This window comes from Ovis aries, chromosome 13 (assembly GCF_016772045.2).
Source record: "Ovis aries strain OAR_USU_Benz2616 breed Rambouillet chromosome 13, ARS-UI_Ramb_v3.0, whole genome shotgun sequence".
NCBI lineage: Eukaryota > Metazoa > Chordata > Mammalia > Artiodactyla > Bovidae > Ovis > Ovis aries.
In genome coordinates this window covers 9027951-9047927 of record NC_056066.1, presented here as the reverse complement: position 1 = coordinate 9047927, position 19977 = coordinate 9027951, and the positions used below count along the sequence as shown (strand labels likewise).

The window sequence follows — 19977 nt, the reverse complement described above, 5'->3', positions numbered from 1 at the left end:
TCTTGGTGTAGGGTTAGTAGAAGGAATGAAATCTTAAAAATTAGGGCAGAAATAAATGCAAAAGAAACAAAAGAGACCATAGCAAAAATCAACAAAGCCAAAAGCTGGTTCTTTGAAAGGATAAATAAAACTGACAAACCATTAGCCAGACTCATCAAGAAACAAAGGAAGAAAAATTAAATCAATAAAATTAGAAATGAAGATGGAGAGATCACAACAGACAACACAGAAATACAAAGGATCATAAGAGACTATTATCAGCAATTATATGCCAATAAAAAGGACAACGTGGAAGAAATGGAGAAACTCTTAGAAAAGTACAACTTTCCAAAACTGAACCCGGAAGAAACAGCAACTCTTAACAGACCCATCACAAGCATGGAAATTGAAACTGTAATCAGAAATCTTCCAGCAAATAAAAGCCCAGGTCCAGATGGCTTCACAGCTGAATTCTACCAAAGTTAGAGAAGAGCTAACACCTATCCTACTCAAACTGTTCCAGAATATTGCAGAGGAAAGTAAACTTCCAAACTCATTCTATGAGGCCACCATCACCCTAATACCAAAACCTGACAAAGATGCCACCAAAAAAGAAAACTACAGGCCAATATCACTGATGAACATAGATGCAAAAATCCTCAACAAAATTCTAGCAATCAGAATCCAACAACACATTAAAAAGATCATACACCATGACCAAGTGGGCTTTATCCCAGGGATGCAAGGATTCTTCAATATCCGCAAATCAATCAATGTAATTCACCACATTAACAAATTGAAAAATAAAAGCCATATGATTATCTCAATAGATGCAGAGGAGGCCTTTGACAAAATTTAACATCCATTTATGATAAAAACTCTCCAGAAAGCAGGAATAGAAGGAACATACCTCAACATAATAAAAGTTATATATGACAAACCCACAGCAAACATTAGCCTCAATGGTGAAAAATTGAAAGCATTTCCCCTAAAGTCAGGAAGAAGACAAGAGAGCCCACTGTCACCGCTACTATTCAACATAGTTCTGGAAGTTTTGGCCACAGCAATCAGAGCAGAAAAAGAAATAAAAGGAATCCAAATTGGAAATGAAGAAGTAAAACTCTCACTGTTTACAGATGACATGATCCTCTACATAGAAAACCCTCTAGACTCCACCAGAAAATTACTAGAGCTAATCAATGAATATAGTAAAGTTGCAGGATATAAAATCAACACACAGAAATCCCTTGCATTCCTATACACGAATAATGAGAAAATAGAAAGAGAAATTAAGGAAACAATTCCATTCACCATCGCAATGAATAGAATAAAATACTTAGGAATATATCTACCTAAAGAAACTAAAGACCTATATATAGAAAACTATAAAACACTGGTGAAAGAAATCAAAGAGGACACTAATAGATGGAGAAATATACCATGTTCATGGATCAGAAGAATCAATATAGTGAAAATGAGTATACTACCTAAAGCAATCTATAGATTCAATACAATCCCTATCAAGCTACCAGTGGTATTTTTCACAGAGCTAGAACAAATAATTTCACAATTTGTATGGAAATACAAAACACCTCTAATAGCTAAAGCAATCTTGAGAAAGAAGAATGGAACTGGAGGAATCAACCTGCCTGACTTCAGGCTCTACTACAAAGCTACCATCATCAAGACAGTATGGTACTGGCACAAAGACAGAAATATAGATCAATGGAACAAAATAGAAAGCCCAGAGATAAATCCATGCACATATGGACACCTTATCTTTGACAAAGGAGACAAGAATATACAATGGAGTAAAGACAATCTCTTTAACAAGTGGTGCTGGGAAAACTGGTCAACCACTTGTAAAAGAATGAAACTAGAACACTTCCTAACACCGCACACAAAAATAAACTCAAAATGGATTAAAGATCTAAACATAAGACCAGAAACTATAAAACTCCTAGAGGAGAACATAGGCAAAACACTGTCTGACATACATCACAGCAGGATCTTCTATGACCCACCTTCCAGAATATTGGAAATAAAAGCAAAAATAAACAAATGGGACCTAAATAAACTTAAAAGCTTCTGCACAACAAAGGAAACTATAAGCAAGGTGAAAAGACAGCCTTCAGAATGGGAGAAAATAGCAAATGAAGCAACTGACAAACAGCTAATCTCAAAAATATACAAGCAACTCCTGCAGCTCAATTCCAGAAAAATAAACGACCTTAATCAAAAAATGGGCCAAAGAACTAAATAGATATTTCTCCAAAGAAGACATATAGATGGCTAACAAACATATGAAAAGATGCTCAACATCACTCATTCTCAGAGAAATGCAAATCAAAACACCTACGAGGTACCATTTCACACCAGTCAGAATGGCTGCGATCCAAAAGTCTACAAGCAATAAATGCTGGAGAGGGTTTGGAGAAAAGGGAACCCTCTTGAACTGTTGGTGGGAATGCAAACTAGTACAGCCACTATGGAGAACAGTGTGGAGATTCCTTAAAAAACTGTGAATAGAATTGACTTATGACCCAGCAATCCCACTGCTGGGCATACACACCAAGGAAACCAGAATTGAAAGAGACATGTACCCTAATGTTCATCACAGCACTGTTTATAATAGCCAGGACATGGAAGCAACCTAGATATCCTAGATATCAGCAGATGAATGGATAAGAAAACAGTGGTACATATACACACCATAGAGTATTACTCGGCCATTAAAAAGGATACATTTGAATCAGTTCTAAAGAGGTGGATGAAACTGGAGCCTATTATACAGAGGGAAGTAAGCCAGAAAGAAAAACACCAACACAGTATACTAGTGCATATTTATGGAATTTAGAAAGATGGTAACAATAACCCTGTATGCAAGACAGCAAAAGATGTATGTAAAAGACAGATGTATAGAACAGTCTTTTGGACTCTGTGGGAGAGGGAGAGGGTGGGATGATTTGGGAGAATGGCATTGAAGCCTGTATAATATCATATAAGAAAAAAATTGCTAGTCCAGGTTCGATGCATGATACTGGATGCTCGGGTCTGGTGCATTGGGATGACCCAGAGGGATGATACAGGGTGGGAGGTGGGAGGGGGTTCAGGATGGGGGATGCATGTATACCTGTGGCAGATTCATGCTGGTGTATGGCAAAACCAATAAAATATTGTAAAGTAATTAGCCTCCAATTAAAATAAATAAATTTAAATTAAAAAAAAAAGTTCTTGGTGGCATAGAAAGAATACCCCAGGTAGACACTGCTCTTTCAGTTTGGCCCCTAAAATGAGAGAACTGACAGAGACTGAGCCCCAGTAAAAGCCTGGAAACCAGCTTGGCCAGACCAAGCCTGGCCTTTATCGGTTAAAAAACAGGAAGACATCAGAACCAGGAATTGGAGAATAAAGGCTCTTCGCTGTCAGCCATTGGATTGGAGGGGTTGTATTAATGCAGAAAAATCTGACTGATACACTGAACTAGAATTGATAGTCAGGGAACGTAAGTTTTTTTTCTGAAATCCCACTAAGGCCACACAGCACCCAGGAATGGTCTGTACTTTCATCTAGGTCTTTGTCATCTTCAGAATGTGGTTTCACTTGTGGACGGTTCTTCCAGAGTGAAATATATTATCTACATAATAAAATCTGTATACTTGTTCAAGGAACAAGGCATGGGAATGGGGTCAAGAGGGCCGCTCGAACAAGGGCAAGAAGAGGCCTGGAATCAGACCTACCACACTGCGCATGTCCCCCTGCATCCTGCAAGCTGCCCTCTGGGTGAATGTGGCACGTTTCTGTTGTTCCGTGTTTGTACCTGCGACGTGGCACTGTTACTCTTGTGAAGACTAAGGGGTGTAAGTCACATGCCTCTTGTTGGTCACAGGTGTTCTCATTTAGGCCCCTTTCCTTATAGGTACTTAAAGATGTGTACTTAAAGAGCTGAGGAGTGTAAGAAAGCCTGAAGCAAGGTAGGTGAATGCCGGTCAGCACGGGAGCCCTGGAGACCCAGCTGACAGTACAGAGCGCTTCTGTCCACCGCTGGCAGTGGCTCCAAGCACAGGTGCGTTCTTTCAAAATCAGTCTCCCAGTCTGTCAAGAACTTGGGAGCAGATTTACATTAGCTGCCTTCTCCCAGAACCCCCTCCTGACACTAGGAAATGCAATCTTTGGTAACAGAAACAAGTACTGGAAGAAACAGGTTTTCTCAAGATTGACCTCATTTACAGCTAAGCTTCTGAAAGAATTGTACGATACTTGCTGTCCTCTAGAAAGCTGTGGTACATATACACAATGGAGTATTACTCAGCTGTTAAAAGAATTCATTTGAATCAGTTCTGATGAGATGGATGAAACTGGAGCTGATTATACAGAGCGAAGTAAGCCAGAAAGAAAAACACCAATACAGTATACTAACACATATATATGGAATTTAGGAAGATGGCAATGACGTCCCTGTATGCAAGACAGGAAAAAAGACACAGATGTGTATAATGGACTTTTGGACTCAGAGGGAGAGGGAGAAGGTGGGATGATTTGGGAGAATGGCATTCTAACATGTATACTATCATGTAAGAATTGAATCGCCAGTCTATGTCTGACGCAGGATACAGCATGCTTGGGGCTGGTACATGGGGATGACCCAGAGAGATGTTATGGGGAGGGGAGGTGGGAGGGAGGTTCATGTTTGGGAACGCATGTAAGAATTAAAGATTTTAAAACTAAAAAAATAAAAAACTAAAAAAAATAATAATAAAAAATAAAATCCTTAATAGTAGGAAAAAAATAAAATATCAACCTCCAAAAGGAGTTTACTGATTAGATCCTCCCAAATCACCACACTCTGGATTTTTACAGAAGTCTAGTAAGAGGGGTACACTTCTTTAAAGAATCTAAAAGGAATTTGGAGGGACCTGAACAGTGGATTGATTTGTTGTGTGTGTGTGTGTGTGTGTGTGTGTGTACACACTATTCTATCTAGAACATTCCCTTCACTGGTTTTTGGATTTCAAAGTTTTACCCAAATATAAGACACTACTCCTAAAAATGCCTAGAGAGATGTAACAGGAAGTGATGCATGTACCAGTTTCCTCAGATGGACAGAACCTGGCTCATTCTTCTAAACCACAGTGAGGCACTTGGGGGTAGGAGGTTTGAGGAATGACACAGGAATGAAGAGAGCAAATAAGCCACAGAATTGTAAAGCAGGAAAACTGCATTTTCAAATGCAAATTTCCCCCAATGCTCGTCATTGTTCGTCTTAATAACAAATGCCAATATCTCACAAACCATGAGCTCTAGACCAAGATTGTGGTAAAACAATGAAATCCTAGAAGGGTGTATTTCCCATCAAAAATCAATCTGTTCTCCTGCTGGAGCTACAGCAAGCAAATGCACAATACTGTGACGTTGTAACACATTATGAAAACCTGCCAGGGTCAGAGAAGCTCAGTATGTGCTTTTAGACGTAATACTACCCACTTAAACATATACGTTAAAGGTTTGATGGATTTTTTTGGAAGTGGGAATTTTTGTGTGGATGCCAACATATCAAGGTATTGCTGATAGAAATATAAACTAGTCACACAACATTTCACTTATGTTAACACCTGAAAAAACTTTTTTTTTTCCCCTTAAAAAATCGAATGGCATTCTGGCACTTAAGGGTGCTTGGGATTCATCACTCTGTTCTGACAAGGAAAAGGCTGAACAAACTGAAAATACTTTTTAAAAGATCTTAGATCCACCAGAGAAGTGAGGTCACAGAGAAAACCACTATCCCTTTAATTTGGAGAAACTGCTGAATAAGAGAATTCCAACTAATCAGACCAGAAACTCCTAAGCAGAAATCTCCACAGGAACCAGTACCATGGCAGGAAAAACTAAACTGTAATTGAGGAATTGTTTGTTGGAACTTGGAGTGGACAATTCTGTGTCAACTTCAAAACAAAGTACCTTACCAGACTAGCTCAATGAGTTTACTCAGGAGTAGTTGAAGGAACTGCAATTCAGAAGACGCAAGCTCTTGCTGACCACAAGCTCTGCTTTTATAGGGAAAATAGGGCTTTGGGTGGTGGTGTCTTCTCATAGGCTGAGCTGCAGTTTTTCCATTGGCTGGGCTTGTTGCTAGGCAACAAGAATTAGTCCTTCCTCTTGCTTCCTCTCTGAGATGCAAGTAGTCTCTCTTATTTAGGATAATTGACAATGGCTGGGAAGGGGTAAGAACTCCCCACACAGGCCTTCCCAACTCTAATTTTAGCTGAAGTTTCCTTTTTTTTTTTTTTTTTTAAATACACTGGAAAGTTACAAATTCCACGGAGCTGGGTGGCTAGTCTTAGGGTCGCCCCCCGCCTTTGTGAATTTTACCTTGACCAGGTTCTTACAGTGAGTAGAGATTAAAAAATCACCTCCTGCTCTCTGCAAAGGTGGGGGTGTTGGTGTAGGGGAGGCGGGGGAGGTGGCTTAGGACTTCTTTGAAACATGTTGCTCAGTTCTTTACAAGGCCTGCCTTCAGGAGAAACTGCTTTACCAGAGCCTAACCTACCAGAGGGAAGGGCCATGTTCTACTTCGGCCAGCTCTAGGCACCTACATTGTCGTTGTTGTTTAGTTGCTAAGTTCAGTCTGACTCTTTTGCATCCCCATGGACCATAGCCCACCAGGCTCCTCTGTCCGTGGGATTTTCCAGGCAAGAATACTGGAGTGGGTTGCCGTTTCCTTCTCCAGGGGATCTTCCCAACCCAGGGGTCGAACCCATGCTTCCTGCCTCAGTGGATTCTTTACCACTGAGTCGGCAGGAAAACTTGAGGTATTTACATGAGGAGGGTAAATACCGAACTCCAGGCACCCTAGTTATTCCATCCACCTGGGGTGGAGAAGGGGAAGCTGAGAAGCACTTGTGATATTCACAGTTCAGAAGCCCAGGCTCAAAACAGACTGAGAACTCATCACAGGACTACAGAACGTTCTCTCCCCCCACCACCTCACTGCCACCTTACTAAGGATCTGTTTACTGCAAGTTCCATCTACCCAGTACATCATGTCCAGCTATCAAGGAAAAATTATAAGACATACTAAGAGGCAAAAAAAAAAAAAAAAAAAGCACAGTTGGAAGAGACAGAGCAAGCATCAGAATCAGATATAGTAAGGATGCTGGAATGATTAATATGCTAAGGATTCTAACAGATCAAGTATATAGCACACAAGAACATATGTGCATTGTAAGTTGAGAGACAAATTCTAAGAAAGAAATAGAAAAAAATTCTAGAGTTCAAAAATAGTGTAACAGAAATGAAGAATGCTTTTGATGGGCTCATTAATCCAGTAGACACAGGTGAAGAAAATTTCTGACCTTGAGGGTATAGAAGCTTTGAAAGTTGATAGACACTTAAAAAATAGAAAATAAAGAGGATAAAACTAAAATAGAGCAGAATGTCTAAGAACTGTGAGGCAAATACAGGAAGTATAAAAAATATCTAATGGAATACCAGAAGGAAAAGAAAGAAACAAACAAAAATATTTGAAGCAATAATGGCTGAGAATTTCCTCCAGGTTAATGTTGGACACCAGACTATAGATACAGGAAGTTCACAGAAAACCAAGGAAGACTAAAACAAATCACAAACAAAACTACACCTTGGCATATTGTATTCACATTGCAGAAAATTAAAGATAAACTTTTAAAAATCTTGAAAGAAGCCAGAGGAAAAAAAATGCATTTTACATATAGAGGATAAAAGATAAGAATCTTACCTAATGTCTCTGAAACCTTGCAAGCAAGAGAGGGAAGTGAAGTGTTTAATGTGTTGAGAAAACAAAATCACCAATTCTGCACCTTGCAAAATTATCCTTCAAAACTGAAGAAGACATAAAGACTTTCTCAGATACAAAAATGAAGGGAATTTTTTTCTGGTAGACCTGCCTTGTGAGAAAAGTTCTTCAGAGTGGAGGAAAACAATGTAAGTCAAACAGATCTACATACAGAAAGGAAGAGCATTAAAGATGGAATAAGTGAAGATAAAGTAAAGCTTTTATTCTTATTCTTAATTGATTTAACCGATTTAAAAAATATAATAGGAACCATGTATGTGTGTATATATATATATCTTTGCAGATAGCATAGGAAAATACATAGAAAATATTTGTATGGTGATAACTTTTAGATACAGCATCAAAGGTTCAATTGACAAGCTGGCCATCATTAAAATTTAAAACTTCTACTCTGTGAAAACCACTGTCAAGTGAATGACAAGCCAAACAGGGAGAAAATATTTGCAAGACACATTTGATAAAGGACTGTTATCCAAAAATATACAAAGAACTCTAAAACTCATCAATAAGAAAATGAACAAGTTGATTTAAAAATGAGCAAAAGATCTGATCAGATACCTCACCAAACACACACATACACACACACACACACAGATGGGAAATAAGTTTATAAAAAGATTCTCTCCATCACATTTTATAATAGAATTGAAAATTAATAATGAGATACTACTACACAGTTTTTAGAAAGACCAAAATCTGGAACACTGACAACACCAAATGCTGGTGAGGATGCAGAACAAGAGGAACTCCCCATTCATTACTGGTGGGTATGCAAGGTGGTACAGTTACTTTGAAAGACAATTTGGCAGTTTCCTACAGACTAAATGTACTCTTACCATACGCTCCTTAGTATTTATGTAAAGGAGTTATGTCCACACAAACACCTGCACACAGATCATTCATAATTGCCTAAATTATAAGCAAAATGTCCTTTAGCAGGTCAGTGAATAAACAAACTGTGGTACCTCCAGACGATAGAATATTTTGTTGTTCAGTTGCTAAAGTTATGTCTGACTTATGGCCTGGAGCTCACCAGGCTCCGCTGTCCATGGGCTTTTTGCAGGCAAGAACACTGGAGTAGGTTGTCATTTTCTTCTCCAGCAGATCTTCCCATACTAGGGATCCAACTGGTGTCTCCTGCATTGGCAGGCAGATTCTTTACCACTGAGCCACCAAGAAAACCCAATCAAATATTAGTCAGTGAGCTATCAAGACATGAAAAGACACAAAGGGAACTTATAATACTAAATGAAAGAAGCCAGTCTGAAAAGACCACATATTGTATGGTTCAAACTGGAAATTATAATACTATAGATATCATAAAAGGATCAAAAGGTGCCAGAAGTTAAGGGGGAGGAAGTGATGAATAGGTGTTTCACGGAAGATTTTTAAAGGCAATGACAGTATTCTTTATGATATATAATTATAGATAAGTGTGATACTTTTATCCAAGCCTATAGAAAGTACAACACCAAGAGTGAACCCTAATATAAACTACAGACTTTGGGTGATAATGATGTGTCAGTGTAGGTTCACTGATTATAAATAATGTATCATTTTCCTATGGGATTTGTGGTGGAGGCTGTATGTGGGCAGTGGTGTACAGGGAATCTCTGTTTTCCACTGAGCTTTGTCATGAATCTAAAACTTCTCTAAAAAATAGCCTACTAAAAATAAAGTTAAACTTTAAAAAGTAAAATAATGTAAAATAAAATAAACAGCTCTCAGCTTTGACAGATGAGCATTTCCAGTTGCTGTGTTTAGCATATTTTCTAAATGACAGTTTTACCCACCAGCAACTTTAGTGTTCTTTTGGAATCCTAAATTCAAAAGCTCATTTTAGCAAATGATATTAAAGCAATTCCCATGTGACAGCAAGCATATAAAATTTCAACTCTCTTAAGCACAGAGGCCTGGTAATTACTAAGGAATGTTTTATCAGATGTAAAACTCTTCATTGTGTAATAATGTCAGTAGTGGCTTTAATAACACATTGAAGTTACAAAGCACTTTTCATGGTCATCAGAAATTCCCTTTAGTACTGCCCATTGCATCTCACGTCAGAATTATACTCAGGCACATTTCTGACATATAATAAATGCTATATTTCCATTAAAAATGTGGAATGGACTACTGATACATACAATATGGATGAATCTCTAAGACAGTACTTTGAATGAAAGAAGCCAGATGCAAAGTATATATACTGGCAAGATTCCACTGAAGTTCCAGAACAGGCAAAACTAAGCTGTTAGAAATCAGAACAATGGTTGTTTAAGGGGGAATTGGATTGCCTGAAAGGTAAGGCAACTTTCCAGGGTGACAGAAACGTTCTACATCTTGACTACGTAGTTGGTTACACAGGGATATACAATTATTCAAATCTTCCCTCCTGACGCAAAAGAAGCTGTGAAAAAATTCCTTCCAAATGATTCCTGTAGAATGGGGCCCAGGGGCCCAGGTTGACTGCCCTTATTAATGTCCAGTGCTCACATCAAGGAAGTGGACGATTCAAGTGTGAGAAGGAGACTCCTAGTGTTCTAATCTCTCTGCAGCACGGATGGGCTTGTATCACTTTCATAATAAGCAATGCTTTTTGTAAAACAAGAAAGAGAGGGTTGGGGGAAATAAACCAAAGAGTAAGAGAGTAAAACATTCCTTTGACAGAAGGATACATCAGGAGTACAAAAGTAAGAACAATCAGTAGGGGAGCCATGCCAGAGATGGGGGAGGGGGCGGAGTCTGCCTGAGGGGGCAGAGTCTGCCTGAAGGAGTTGAGGCTGGAGTCTGCCTGAGGGGGGTGGAGTCTGCCTGGGAGGGGTGGAGTCTGCCTGGGAGGGGGCAGAGTCTGCTGAGGGGTGGAGTCTGTCTGAGTGTGGGGCCAGTAGGGGTAGGGGTGGGTAGGTGTTAGGTGACCTCTGCTCAGAAGAGCAGAGTGAAGTAGCCAATGTGTTCACAATTTACTTATCTGCAGGACTTGCTGCTACTGATGCTACTAGGTTGCTTCAGTCATGTCCGACTCTGTGTGACCCCACAGATGGCAGTCCACCAGGCTCCCCCATCCCTGGGATTCTCCAGGCTAGAACACTGGAGTGGGGTGCCATTTCCTTCTCCAATGCATGAAAGTGAAAAGTGAAAGAAGTTGCTCAGTCGTGTCCGACTCTTTGCGACCCCATGGACTGCAGCCTACCAGGCTCCTCCGCCCATGGGATTTTCCAGGAAAGAGTATTGGAGTGGGTTGCCATTGCCTTCCCCATTTCTGCAGGATTCACTTCAGTCATTCAGTCGAGTCCGAGTCTTTGCAACCCCATGGACTGCCGCACGCCAGGCCTGCCTGTCCATCACTAACTCCTGGAGTTCACTCAAACTCACGTTCATCGAGTTGTTGATGCCATCCAGCCATCTCATCCTCTGTCGTTCCCTTCTCCTCCTGCCCCCAATCCGAGCATCAGAGTCTATTCCAATGAGTCAACTCTTTGCATGAGGTGGCCAAAGTACTGGAGCTTCAGCTTTAGCACCATTCCTTCCAAAGAACACCCAGGACTGATCTCCTTTAGAATGGACTGGGTGGATCTCCTTGAAGTCCAAGGGACTCTCAAGAGTCTTTTCCAACACCACAGTTCATAAGCATCAATTCTTCGGTGCTCAGCTTTCTTCACAGTCCAACTCTCACATCCATACATGACCACTGGAAAAACCATAGCCTTGACTAGACAGACCTTTGTTGGCAAAGTAATGTCTCTGCTTTTCAATATGCTATCTAGGTTGGTCATAACTTTCCTTCCAAGGAGAAAGTGTCTTTTAATTTCATGGCTGCAATCACCATCTGCAGTGATTTTGGAGCCCCCCAAAATAAAGTCTGACACTGTTTCCACTGTTTCCCTATCTATTTCCCATGAAGTGATGGGACCAGATGCCATGATCTTAGTTTTCTGAATGTTGAGCTTTAAGCCAACTTTTTCACTCTCCTCTTTCACTTTCATCAAGAGGCTCTTTAGTTCCTCTTCACTTTTTGCCATAAGGGTCATGTCATCTGCATCAGTTCAGTCTCTCAGTCGTGTCTGACTCTCTCCGACCCCATGAACTGCAGCACGTCAGGCCTCCCTGTCCATCACCATCTCCTGGAGTTCACTCAAACTCATATCCATCGAGTCGGTGATGCCATCCAGCCATCTCATCTTCGGTCATCCCCTTTTCCTGTTGCCCCCAATCCCTCCCAGCATCACAGTCTTTTCCAATGAGTCAACTCCTGGCATGAGGTGGCCAAAGTACTGGAGTTTCAGCTTTAGCATCATTCCTTCCAAAGAACACCCAGAGCTGATCTCCTTTAGAATGGACTGTTTGTATCTCCTTTCAGTCCAAGCATATCTGAAGTTATTGGTATTTCTCCCAGAAATCTTGATTCTATCTTGTGCTTCCTCCAGCCCAGCATTTCTCATGATGTACTCTGCATAGAAGTTAAATAAGCAGGGTGACAATATACAGCCTTGACGTACTCCTTTTCCTGTTTGGAACCAGTCTATTGTTCCATGTCCAGTTCTAACTGTTGCTTCCTGACCTGCATACAGATTTCTCAAGAGGTAGGTCAGGTGGTCTGGTATTCCCATCTTTTCAGAATTTTCCACAGTTTATTGTGATCCACACAGTCAAAGGCTTTGGCATAGTCAATATAGCAGAAATAGATGTTTTTATGGAACTCTCTTGCTTTTTTGATGATCCAGCGGATGTTGGCAATTTGATCTCTGGTTCCTCTGCCTTTTCTAAAACCAACTTGAACATCTGGAATTTCACGGTTCACATATTGCTGAAGCCTGGCTCAGAGAATTTTGAGCATTGCTTTACTAGCGTGAGACGAGTGCAGTTGTGCAAGATTAGAAACAAGTCAAGAACCAGGTGATCTTGACATGTTTCTTAAGCTTCATAGATGCTCCATTATATCGGACTGTGATTATATCCTAAAGGATTAGTGAAGAAGAAGAAGAAGTGAAGTGGTTCAGTTGTGCCCGACTCTTTGCGACCCTATGGACAGTAGCCTGCACCAAGCTCCTCCATCCATGGGATTTTCTAGGCAAGAGTACTGGAGTGGGTTGCCGTTTCCTTCTCCAGGGAATCTTCCTGACCCAGGCATCAAACTCAGGTCTCCCGCATTGTAAACAGACGCTTTACCGTCTGAACCACCATTAGTAACTAACCACAAAATTTAAAGAACCTGTGGGTTGCTCTTTCAGTTCAGTTCACTCGCTCAGTCATGTCCGACTTTTTGCGACCCCATGAATTGCATGCAGTATGCCAGGCCTCCCTGTCCATCACCAACTCCCAGAGTTCACTCAGACTCATGTCCATTGAGTCGGTGATGCCATCCAGCCATCTCATCCTCTGTCGTCCCCTTCTCCTCCTGCCCTCAATCCCTCCCAGCATCAGAGTCTTTTCCAATGAGTCAACTCTTCGCGTGAGGTGGCCAAAGTATTGGAGTTTCAGCTTTAGCATCAGTCCTTCCAAAGAACACCCAGGACTGATCTCCTTTAGGATGGACTGGTTGGATCTCCTTGCAGTCCAAGGGACTCTCAAGAGTCTTCTCCAACACCACAGTTCAAAAGCATCAATTCTTTGGCGCTCAGCTTTCTTCACAGGTTGCTCTTTAGGGACAAGAAAAAAATAGGAACCATGGAGACCATGGCCTTCTTCTCAGCCAGACTCAGTGAGAGAGAAAGCACAGGAGAAAGGGGAAGTGGCAGTTGTGAGAAGAAAAGAAAAGAAGATGGTGGAATAAACCATATGGGCTGAATTAAGAAGACAAGAGCATGGGAGGTCATGTGAGGGTGTGACAATCCACTCTCTGCTCATCTCTCCTCACACCCCACAACCAAAAATAATAATGATTTATAAGTCACGCTCCTCCCCCAAAACCCTTGGATTCTTCTGTTCCTATTGGGGATGCTTTCTTTCTTTCTTTCTTTTTTGTTAGAGTGAATCGCTGGGTAGAAAACTATTCAAGTATTTTTCAGTCATCGAGGAGTCACCCTATCTTCAGAGACTTCTAGAAAATAAAAGAAAGAAGAAAGACATTCATGAGAGCACAGTGGTTTCATGGCCACTCTCATGACTGGTTTAATTTACTTCTCTTCAAGGGCAGGAGCTAGCCCTGTCTTAGAATTTATTTCTGCCTGGTCAGCTTCTCCCTGCATCCCAGCCAGTTCCTTCAGCACCTGTGTAACTTGTTTAAACTCAAGTTAAACCACATTCATATGCTTCCTAGGAAATATGAGTTTTTTGAAAGGTGTTTATTTTCTGTAACCTGGACTATCCAGTGAGAAACTGAGTGTAGGCTACCCCTGGCTTGCTTTCTGGCACCACAGTATTTCTGCAATGTGATGCTTTTAGTTAACACTGAGCCCCAGCCATTGCCCCAGAGAAGGCAATGGCAACCCGCTCCAGTCCTCTTGCCTGGAAAATCCCGTGGAAGGAGGAGCCTGGAAGGCTGCAGTCCATGGGGTCCCTGAGGGTCGGACATGACTGAGCGACTTCCCTTTCACTTTTCACTTTCATGCACTGGAGAAGGAAATGGCAACCCACTCCAGTGTTCTTGCCTGGAGAATCCCAAGGACAGGGGAGCCTGGTGGGCTGCCATCTATGGGGTCTCACAGAGTCGGACATGACTGAAGCGACTTAGCAGCAGCAGCAGAGCCCCAGCAGGGCTATTCATAGGCTTCATAGCTCAGATTCTCTCTCTCTAGTATGTAAGCATATAAATATAAATATACATGTGTGTGTGTGTGTATATATATATATATAAACATATTCTATGTAACTATAATATATGCATACCATACAGGCCATATATACTAGAATTATAAACACACTGTGCTAAGACTTCATCTTAGCTTTTATTATCCAGACTAAAAGGACCTGGCCGGCCTCTGCTTTGTGTTAAACATGAGTCATTTGGCTGCTTCCAGAGCGGTAGATACTGCACCAAGGTATGCAGACACCCACCTGGACAGCTCTTGCAGGCTCAGACCCTCTTTCTGCAGAGACAGAATGACATACACCCTTGAGCTCAAACTATAATGTTATGCAAGATGGCACCTTCTATTTTTGTTTCTCTCGCAAAGTTTGGAGTAGCATGCTTGCCAAATGAGAACTCCTGCATCGCAAGTGTGTCAACTTGAGTATTTTATAATTAAAAATTAAATACATATCTTCCTTACTTTCAAAGAATGCTATGGTTAGGGAAAGCAAAGTGTACCTGTCAGCATCCTGGCAGAAAAGACAATTTGCTAAGATGGTTTACATGCAGATATTTGATGAAGGGACCACGTACAGAGACATGGCAGGGTAGAAAGATAAGTGGAATACACTGGGACACTCTAGGGCCAAGGGGTGGAAATCACATGACCACTGCCCAGCGCAAGAGAGCTGGAGACATAAAGTGGAGACTGCCCGGTGAACCCGCAGCCACGGCCAGAGTGGGGGATGGGGAGGAGAGGAGGGTGGGGAGTCAGGGGAGTGGGGGTGAGGCGGCGGCCATTGAGAAATATCCCAACTTCCTCTCCCCTTCCCATCCTGCAATTACCCCAAATCTCCCCTTTCCTATCAGCCAGACCCAAACAGAGTCCAGGTAGCAGAGATGGGACTCTGGGGTGACCTTGCACAGAGCGAGACAGAGAAGGGAGGGCAAGGGGTGGACAGGAGGGGGACAGAACTGCCAACAAACAAGGGAACTGTGCTGGCATCAAACACAACCCTCACCATGGTTCTGGGTTATCACTTCTAAAGTGGTGATTACTGCAGACACAGCCCCAAAGATAGGGCAGCACACAGCAATGGCACAGAGCTCAGCTTGTGTCGGGGAAGGGGCCAGAACCAGTCAAGTATGGCTTGGTTATGAGCCACAGGTCCAGGAACCAAAGTGGACAGGTGGGAACTGGTGACTCTGGCTCATGCCAACATGCGCCCAGTTTAGGGAGTGGGGTGGGGTGCTTGTTGCTCAATTAGGTAGCAAGCTGCTTTCTCAGAAAAGGAGTCCAAAGTTTCGGGACTGCAACCTTACCTGATTCCACAAGCTGATCACCCACAAGCTGATATTCACAGCCCACAAATCTGCAGGGGTCAGAGAGTCCCTTGAGGCCTGTGGCAATCAGGACCTTTATGTAATTAGCAAAACTATGGATCCATCAGGGCTTAACTACTCTGAATTATCCTTCAGAACCTGATGATTCTTTGAAAAGATCAATTAATTTTAATACCATATGTTACATTTACTCTTATTTTCAAATATTTTAAGTACAAAATGACCTTCAAAATATATCTTCATATGTGTATGCATGTGCTTAAATATTTCATACATACATATGTTTGTGTGTGTGTATGTACATGAAGAGAAAGACAGAGCTTTTCCAATACCCTAGGGCTATTTTAACAGTGAGTGTCAATGAATTTAGCCAAATACCATTCAAGGGCATCAAACTTTTGTCTGACATGTTCAAATCAGGAGTAGCAGCCTGTGTGGAAGAGAAAGACCATTTTCCAGGTTTCTCCTAAAGAAGAGGCACTCAGCCTTCATTTTAAATAAGTTCTGAAGGCTAATGTACCTGGCAGAACAGAAAGTAAAGTGAAAACATGCAAGGCATCTGCAAAGAGCAGTGAGTGAAGTGCTTGCTCAGTTTATTGCTTAAAAAATAAAAAGGTCCAGGAGTAAAGAGTATCTGGTGTTTAACAAGCGCTCCCCAAAGCTAGTCCCGTTAAGATACCTAGCCAAGGGAAGACTTTGCTACATTCATCACATTGTCCTCTCCAAGCCCTTGTCAAGACAAAACTGTCTCTCATGTGTCAAGTGGGATTTGTGGGAGTTAATCTGATTTTTCTTTCAGGACCAGGGATCATAGGACTTTCATGAAGAAGTCTTTAGTACTTTACCAATATGCTCAGTTTTCTGCCAGACACATGAAACGGCTGTTTGACATCAGCACTGCCTGTGATGCTCAGCTCTTTCTTGTATTGATTTATCTGCTAACCTTGACGAGGCAGTCTTAGATTGCAGATGGATTGTGTGCCACGAGAAAGCTGTTTTGCCAAGCGACAACTTGCATTTGTGATTGACAGCCACCTCACACACACACTGCCTGGGATCTACAAAACCTCTTGAATCTCTTTCCAAGAAATAGCAATGTTTTCTTCCCTGCAGTCTTAATTTAGGAATTAGAGAAAATGGCACTGTAAAATAGCCAACTTCCTTATTTACTGTGACATTCACAAGCTGTCCCATTCTGTCTCCCAGTCCACCAGGAAGTTTTTCCTAGATGTCAAGCACTGAGCTGGAGCCTCACAAATGGGAGAGAATTTCTAGCTTTGAGGAACTTGATGAAAGGGAACAAAAAACATGCATCCATGCATGCCCACACACATGTACTTATGCACCATAGCAGGTAATGCCGGCCTTCCACCCACATTCCCTTGGTTCTCCCTACTTATCATCTATATCCTTGGAAGCCAGTCATGGCCAAGCACATCACTCTCTATTCATGCACCTGGGTCTCTCGGACTGAGGCTTCCTCTGGCCTCTGGAGTGGATGAGAGGTCAGCTCGAACAAGTCAATCGTAATGGAAAGTTAATGCCCCTGGGAGCAGTTCTTACCCAGCGAGTGAGGGGAGTCACTGGACACATTCCCTGGTCTCCTAGGCCCTCAGAGGCATGAGTATGGACTATGATTCCCATGGTATCTCAGAAATCTCTGCACTGGTTTCCTAGGGCTACAAATTAACCATGAACTTGGTGGCCTAAAAGAATAGACATTTGTCATCTCAGTTCTCCAAGTCAGAGAAGCAACATAAATTTCATTTCACTAAGATCAGGGGTGGGCTGGATTGCACTCCTTCTCGAGGCTCTGGGACAATTCCGTTTTCTCACTTCCTTCCGCTTCTTCACTCTGCCTGCACACCGTGGCTCCTGGCCTGTCCCCCATGTCACTGTTACACTGTCCTTCCCTTCTTCTGCTTGTGATTTCATGTCACCTTCTCTAACTATGACCCTTCAGTCTTCTTCTTCAGAGGAACATTGTGAATATATTGGCCCCACCTGAATGATCCAGAATATTTTGCCAGCTCAATATGCTTAACTTAATATCAGTGAAACACATTTTGCCATGTAAGGTAATATATTTAAAGTTTCCTGGATTAGGATGTAGACTTCTTTGTGGGCTGTAATTCAGCCTACCACAGTCTCCAATAAAAATGAGCCCCACTTGCCCACAGTAGTAACCCATTAATTAATGCACCCTGCCCTGTCTCACTTTTCTATTCACCAACCAGTGCTTGTGGGATTACCTCTTTAAATTTCTTTAATCCAAATCCTTATTGCAAATTAGAAGACTCACTTGTGTTCATAAAGTGATTTTAGAATGTAAGAGGTATCCAAAGGCAGAATCTGATAAATACCCAAAGGAACTCACATACCATAAACATTCAGACAAAGTGTGATCAGTCCAACTTAAATTCCAGAAAGCACCATAGAGAAGGAAGAATTGAAGTTAGACTTTAAAGAATGAGAGTACTGTTCACATCCTAGTGAGTAATTTGTGATTTCCCTTCCTTCCTTCTTAAAATAGCTGTATCAGAGCCAGTTTCTGACCAATGGGGAGAAATACCACCATCTTGAGATGAAGCACTCATCAAAACTCTCTCAAGTTCCCAAGTAGCAGCATATGACCCAGATTTTTCTAGTATCTGAAGACATACAATTTTATCTGCAGGACTCCAAGACTGGAGAAATACTTTGCAGGCAGATCTTGCTAATTTTCCTTCTCTTCTACTGAAATAGGATGCAGCAATACAATTGAATGACTATGTACTGGGGACTGAACACAGTGAAACACAATGCTGAGGGAGATACCAAAATAAGAATGTGACAACTATACTCTGTTCAAGAAGTTTATAAGCTTACTGGGGAAGCTAAACAGGTGGAAAACAATTCTGTACCTTTTTTAAAAAAAAGAAAGACTACATCAACATTATTTTGACATCACAGATGATGATACTAGGTGGAAAGAAAACACATCTATTGATGACTCTGAGAAGCCTGGTGATTTGGAAAACTCAGTATTTGTGAAGAAGGTTGAGGAATATTTTCACTCGTGCATTTTCATTTTCTTTTTGATTGTGCATGCAGAAGAGTGATATATCATAAAGGACTGTGTCTAAAATAAATACAAAGTGCTCTTTTGATAAGCGCATGTGCATGCTTGCATGCTAAGTCACTTCAGTCGTGCCTGACGCTTTGTGACTCTAAGGACTGTAGCCCACCAAGCTCCTCTGTCCACGGGTTTCTCCAGGCACGAATACTGGTGTGGGTTGCCATGCCCCCCTCCACGGGCTCTTTCTGACCCAGGGATCAAACCTATATGTTTATGTCCTCTGCATTGGCAGGAGGGTTCTTTACCACTAGCACCACCCGGAAAGCCTCCTTTGATAAGTATAAAATACAAATTTTAAGGGGTTGTGACATAACATCATAGTTGAATGTTTCTAAAATTACAGGGACATCTTACAGTTGATAGCATTTTGGATCCCATAAAACAGCATTGCATAGTGCTAAATCAGTCCAAAATTTAGACATCACTTTATTGCAATTCTGTAGAAGATGTATTTGGTTACAAACATTTTGCTTAAGTCTCAAGACTGAGCAGTGTAAGTTTAATAGGAGAATAAAGGTGACCCTCTCTCCTTCTCTTCATCTTTTGCTCTCCTAAGCTTCCTTTATTTGAAACCTATTTGCCTTACAGAAGGCAGAAAATAGATCTTCTCTTTCATACAATTTTACAAGGTGTGCAGAGCCAGAAAAGTTAGAAAGTCAAGCTGGCCAAGAATTGTGGGATTAAAGGTTTTCTTTCACAAGACTTCTCAGCAGGTCCACAAGCCCTCCAGCAGCCATGGGGAGCTAATCTCCAAGGGTGACACAGATATCTGGATGGGAAACCCTTCCTCGAACTCTTTACAAATCATAACACATGTCAGTGGAAGCGGGTGGCAGGCGGCCAGGGGCCTTTGCACCACGAGATATACTGCTGCTGGGCGCGGCTGATGCCGGACGGAGAGACCTGCTGAGGAAACATATTTATGGCAGCAAATGCTGAGAAATGCAGCTCCCACCCCCTCTCTAGGCAGCATTAAAT

The 19977-nt window shown here is 41.6% G+C and overlaps 1 protein-coding gene across 2 annotated transcripts in view; it reads right to left on the bottom strand.

Annotated features, from left to right (window-relative positions):
* The window catches only part of MACROD2 (mono-ADP ribosylhydrolase 2), a 2324156-nt gene that overhangs the window by 656538 nt on the left and 1647641 nt on the right, over window positions 1–19977 (bottom strand). The window lies entirely within an intron of this gene.